The sequence below is a fragment of the Cotesia typhae genome, unplaced genomic scaffold (genome assembly GCF_013202065.1).
Source record: "Cotesia typhae breed Kobodo isofemale line unplaced genomic scaffold, CoteBio_Ctyphae contig_4, whole genome shotgun sequence".
In the NCBI taxonomy this organism is placed as follows: Eukaryota; Metazoa; Arthropoda; class Insecta; order Hymenoptera; family Braconidae; genus Cotesia; species Cotesia typhae.
This window is the reverse complement of record NW_027423748.1, coordinates 10,401,185-10,407,794: the sequence shown is the minus strand read 5'-3', so window position 1 is coordinate 10,407,794 and position 6,610 is coordinate 10,401,185. Positions and strand designations below refer to the sequence as shown.

General features: G+C 32.1%; 1 protein-coding gene across 1 annotated transcript in view; it reads left to right on the top strand.

Annotated features, from left to right (window-relative positions):
* LOC141527647 (uncharacterized) overlaps positions 1-6,610 on the top strand; it is a 144,061-nt gene that overhangs the window by 133,871 nt on the left and 3,580 nt on the right. The window lies entirely within an intron of this gene.

The window sequence follows — 6,610 nt, the reverse complement described above, 5'->3', positions numbered from 1 at the left end:
ATAATTTTTTAAAAATAATTATTAATTATTAAATTATTAAAAGATAGAAAAAAATAATAATTTTCATTATTAAATTTAAGTAATTTAAATTAAATAAAAATTTTTTTAATCATTGCACTAAAATTTAAATTAGTTATTTTTAAAATATTATTTTAATGTAATTGTCGATTTTTATACTGGTGTCACATTTAATTAAATAAAATTTTGTAATTATAAAATTTAATTGTTATTTTGTAGCTTATTTATTTAAAATAATAAAATTTATTTACAAATATGACCTTAAAAATTGTAATTAATTTTTTATCACTTAAAATTTTATTTTTAAAAATTACAATTTTGTTTTTTCTTCGGAATTTATGGAAATTTTTTTTTTAAATTAATAAAATTTTGAATGAAATTGTAAAAAGAGTAAAATAACTCTAATCTGATTTAATCAATAGTAAACCAACGAAACGACAAACGCTTAGTCGATGTCACCAGCAGAAAGACCTCGAACTTTAAACTACGTCGACTTCATCAGTGAGGAAACACTTGGTCGTTTACTTCCAACTCGACTATGTTTACCCTTTTGTGTTGTTAACGTTTTTCTCGCTCTGTTGTACTCCCTCGTCTTTGGATTTCGATTCTACTTGCTCTGCTGTCATTGTTATTATTATTACAACGTGTATAGAGTACAGAGTGAAGAGAATAGCGAGCTTGCAGCAGTACAGAGCGTTGGCAGTAGATACCTCAATACATTTACAAATTCCCGGCTAGGCGCCCTGAGCACTACACCCTCGACACTCTGCAGCAATGCCGATGTTGTATATTGTATAGAGTACAGCGCAACGTGTCTATAACTCTTCAATTCGTCATCTATTTTACTCTTCTATTCCATTGGAGTCGAAACTAGGGTAAACGTTTTCTAGGAAATTCGCTTATACCACTCGCTTTCTTTCCATCGAGTACCAATCGCGTGTCATTCAATAAAAAATAACTCTTATCATCGGAGAATAATCTACTTAAAGCATCTACTATCTAATCATAACAATAACAGTGGAACTACTACTAAATAGTTAAATTACCCGTAATTTTATTTTTATTACAATTCTGTTGAAGAAGAAAAAAAAATCGGACAATTGTCATTTTTAAATTTAAATTAAATTATTTAATTTTCACAATTTGTATCTTGTGAAATATTGATATTTTTAAAGATATAAGCTCATCCCGATGTTACACTCATCAAGACCTTTCGTTTGAGTACCTACATCAATTTTTCATATATTTTATATATTTATATATATGTATATATGAAAAATATATGAAAAATGCATGTGGGCACTCAAATGAAAGCTTTTGATGAGTGTAACATCGGGATGAGCTTATATCTTTAAAAATGTCAATAGTTAAAAAAGATGTTAATTTGGTTTCAAAAATTTTTTGTCTTGAATTTTGAATTCTTGACTAAAAAGACCAATATCTTAGGTCGATAATCATTGTCACTCGATACAATCTCCAATCGATACAAAAAATTCCTAACAATGGACGGTAACTTATTAATTTTTTTCTTTTAAAAAAAATCTATTTTTGATTAAAGTAAGTTAAAGTAGTTAATTTTTCCTTAAAACAGCAACAATAATTAATTAACCCCGCGAATAACTTGAACAAGAGGCCTTGTGAATATTTGGATATTAGTTATAAAGTATGGAGCATCGGAATGAAACCCGGAGCACATATAAATGATGATGCAAGGGAGCAATATTTGAAACAATAGATGAAAAGCCGAATCGAAGCGTCAGTGGCGTGATATCGACGTTAATTATAAAGGCTTGTACGAGAATATATAGAGAATAATTGAGAGACGGGTGCAGTGTGGAGTTAGCAGTTAGCAGTTCGCAGTTGGCATTGGTAGCAGTTCTACAGAGTGCAGTGGATAGGAGGCATTATTGAGGGCTTCAGAGGGGATCCTGGACGAATCGCGAATACACCGGCGGTAGCCACTAGCCGCCAGCAGAATGACGCCAAGGTAGCGCCGGAGAAGAGCAAGGGAGGCTGGTAAAAGTTGACACTGACATGCGCTCGGTCGATTCCCTGTTCTCTGTTCTCTGTTTTCTGTCCGCTGTTCGCTGTTCGCTGGTCAGTCTAGTCGTCAGTCGACATTACGCGCACACACAGACACAGAAGTGGGGTGCCTGTGCCGCTCCTGGACGAGCCCGAAGCTGGTGCTGATGCTGATGCTGATGGTGGTGCTTTCATGCATATGCTAATCGCATCTCCACGGAGTAGGTGGCCGTTCAATCCCTCAACTACGGGATAGAGCCTCGTCTACGTCCTACTCTCTACTCTCTACTCCACTTTGTCTGGTGCCTGATGCCTGATACCTGTACTGATGCCTCTGCCTGATGCTACCAGACTCTCTTCCTCTGGCCGTGTCTCTCTGAGCTCCAGATGCTCTCGGCTATTCCTCTCTGCTTATATCAACTCATTCCTGATTCTCATTCTCATATATTTTCACCCAACAATATTTTACGAACACACTCACCCATCCATCGACCCCTCGGTATTTTTATTTTTATCAATGCAAATTCATCTGTCAACTCAATACTTTTTTTTTTTTTTTTTTTTATTATTATTAAAAAAATACAAATATGGAAAGCGTCGTAATTATTTTATAATAATTTTTTCAACTTCTTAAAGATTTAATTTTTTAATAATTTATTAAATTTTCTGATGCATTAATAATTTTTTTAATCATTAAATTTAATTTTTTAATAAAAAATTAATTTATTGAATTCAATTTTTAAGATAAATATATTTTTTTAAACCATTAAATTTAATTTTATAAATAGTTATAAAAGATTTGTAAATAAATCTGTAAAATAAAAATTTGTTTTTTTTCTTTCGAGCTATCTTAAATAACTTAAAATTAAAAAATTTATAAACCAAGTACAAAAATAGAAATTCTATCCTTCGAATATCCTTTAAATTACAATAAAATCAATATAAATTGAGTTTCTAAGAATTTATCTAAAAGCCACTCTGAGAAAGTCAAAAATTAAGTTCTCCAAGTAGAAAACGTAGTACAGAGACTATCAATACTTCTTGGTTATATTTTTAAAGTTATAAAACATTAATGATTACATTTAATTCCTTTTAATGATCAAATTTTCAATTATTAATAAAATAACCAAAAGTTACGATTTGCTTTAATGTAAAAGTTATCGACGAAACTTTTAATAATCTCTCATTTATTCGGTTTAAGCTGTCCAACCCGACTCATGCCTGATTGTCATAAAAATTTCATATTTACGGGCAGCAGCAGACAGTTGAATTAAAAATGTGTGAATTATTTCTTGAATTTTATTTTAATGACATAAAAAAAAATATTCAGCCTTAAAAAAATGAAACGGTGTTTTCATTGTGGTACGAAAGCATCAATGAGTTGTTTACGTTTTATTTGGCGAAGAAAATAACGAGTAATTCGGAAAGTGAAGTAAAAAAATGGTGTACATTCGAGGATTAAAGACCTTGCGAGTTTTAAACGGTCTCGATTGAAGCGTGGAAATAAAGTTGGTGGCAACAAATGGGGAAAGTCTGGCTCGGACGGCACCAGGTTCTCTAGTCATTTGATGGCTCATTTGAGTCGCCACAAAAACTCCCTTCGGATAACGAGCTCAGTGACGATCAAGTACCCAGTGTACCAGTATGAAGAAGAACGACTCTCATGTACAGACTTGAGGCTCTCATACTTGGACTTTCACCGCACAAAACACAACTCATATCATTTGTTGTGTACTAGCTGAGAGTAAGCGTCTAGCGACAAGAAAAATCCAAATGGACGGAGCAAAAAACCTGATAAATTACGCAGCAAATGACAATGTCGTTATTTTTGCGCCGATGTATTAGCGACGAAAAAAAAAAAAAAAAAAAAACCGGCAAACAGATAAGTCTAAAGAGTCTAAACTATTTGGGTGACTTAGCAGGAAAACAGTTTATAATAGGAAAGGGTTGAAAAGTACTCGGGAAAAAATCAAGCTTCATCAGCTAATGGTATTCGGGTCAGTATATTAATGTCGAGTGTTGTAGTGGAATTAGAAGTGTTACTAACGAGACACCGACTTGGCAAGACACAAGTGCATTATATCGTTCTTTATACTCAACTGGACTCTTTACCATTTAGCTGACTACTATCCTTTGATCTGTCTGTCTCTCTCGGGCTTTCTTATTTTCTTGGATGCTATGTTTCTTTTCGCGAAAGTTAATGTACATGCCCTACTGCTAAGTCGCTTCTGCTTCTGCTTGTACTTGAGTAATTTGCATTTTTAACGTCTTTGATATTGCCAAGTGGATGTATAACACTAGCTTACTGTTTTCCTAAATAGGTTACGCTAAAGTGTTTACATTCTCGGGTTTTTTGGTCAATACGAGCTATTTCGTGGGAGAATCATGTGTTCTATTTCTTGTTCGAATTTAGTACTTGATTTTAATATTTATTTTTAGGATCAAAAATTTATTTAGACATTTTATAATTTTATTACTTGGATAAATTTGTTTTATTAAAAAATATGACAGATAAAATAATAATTTAATCCTAAAGATATTTATTAATTTTATTAATGAGTAATTTTTTTTCTAAAAATTATTTAAAAAATAATAACTTATTTTTATTAAATTATTTAATAAAATTTTCAATCAATTTCAACTTTGTTTTACTATTACACTTAAATTAAAACAATGTATTGGTTTATTATAAAAATAATATTATCATAAAATCAATAACAATAATAATAAGGAAGAGTTGTAACGATGTAAATTAATTGCGGGGAATAGCGGACGTAAAAACAATTTTAATTACTTGAATTGGAGTGAGGTCATGGGGATTCCCGTGGTATGTTAACCCTTTTACGTTAAATTGCGACAATATCGATTTGAGTGGTACACATACGTACAGAGAGAGAGAGAGAGAAAAGGTTAAGCTTGGTTAAGCTGGTAGTGAGTATATAAAATTTCTTGGAAGCTAAAGCCGGCGATTGAATCGGCGAAATGGCACTTTGGTAATGAAGGCGAACGGCACGCCGCGAACAAGTACACGTAATTAGATGTCCTATCTTTTGTCTAATTAAGTGAGTTTTAAGTTGACTAATTAGGCCATCTGAGCAAACCACGGATACATTGGTATATTTATGTGAAGCTCTCTGTGGTAGTGAGAATGAGTATGAGTATCAGTACGTATTACTCCCTTTAATTCTGTCGCGCGACCGCGAGTTCACGATCGCAGCTCGCAGGAGTAGAAGAACCAACACGCGGATCTTACTTTCTTACATTTTTTTAGATCGTGATAACGTCTCCCGTTTGCCTGCATGCCTCTCGATAACAACTCTTTTGTGCCCGCCGTACGATTGAGAAGATCTTTTAACCCCTTGGCTCTTGCTCTCAACTGAAGAATGAGGAGACCCGGCTGGAGTTGAGCATGACCATCATTCTCGTGTTCTGATTATCTCCTAACTGTGTTCTCTCTTTAGAACATGCTCGATAATACATTCATTTTTAATTCAACAATTAATTTATTATTTTAAAAATAGGAAAAATCAAGTAGTTTTATTTTAAGTATTATTGAATGAAATTTAACAAGCTTTTAATGAAGAAAAGTTGTATCCAACCCCGTCAAAGTGTCAAATATTACTGACTATAATAATGGACTTGTCAACAGAGTATTTAAACGAGTTAACGTGTTATTAATAAGTTAGTAGCTGATTAAAATGTAAAAATGTAAAGTTGAGCGGCAGAGTGTAGGGAAAATCAAACTTTTAAGTAATTTCACCGAGACTTTCTGCTGAAGAATATATACATTGTATAAATGGTGTATAGAAAGTTGTTCATAAGTATGCAATAAAGTGTATAGATATACTTATCTAAAGTTCAGTCAGACAGTTAAATATTTTCTAGCCAAAAGTGTTCTCTCAATATTCCCAAGAGCCCGCATGTTGAGCCATATGCCGCGTTGGATATGGCCTGCACGCATATTACATTACGCGCGAAGGATTATTATTGCTGCGAGCACCGGCAGTAACAGCTGAACATACCTTGTTATAAGTACTATTTTAAGCATGTACTTTCATATAAAATAAAAAATTACACACATTTTTTTATCCCCTGTATCTATAATCTAAGCTCGCGCTAAGTATACCTATATACGCTTATGTGCGCTGCAATAATATATCAAGATTGCAGACCTCGAGCCACGGTGTCGTTAAATATCAATGGAACCTCGTAAAATTTTCCAATGGGGCTTTTTTTTACCCTTGTTGGCTAAGAGTACTATTCAGGCAGCTAATAAGCCCAAATATCCACAATAAAATTATGTAACAAATAATTTATAATACTGAAAAAAATTTTTTTAATCATTTTATCTTTGATTTATTTTAATTAAAAATAATCTTATCACTCCAGAATAAAAATTCACAAATTTTTAAATTATGTCAAATATTTTTTAACTTACTCAGTTTTTTATAAAAAAAAAAAAAATTGAGTTTAAAAAATGAAAGAAATAAATAATTTTTTAATTTTTAGCCTTCAAAAAAAAAAATAAAGTTTTGTAAATATTATAAATAAGAAATAAAAAAAATTTTAA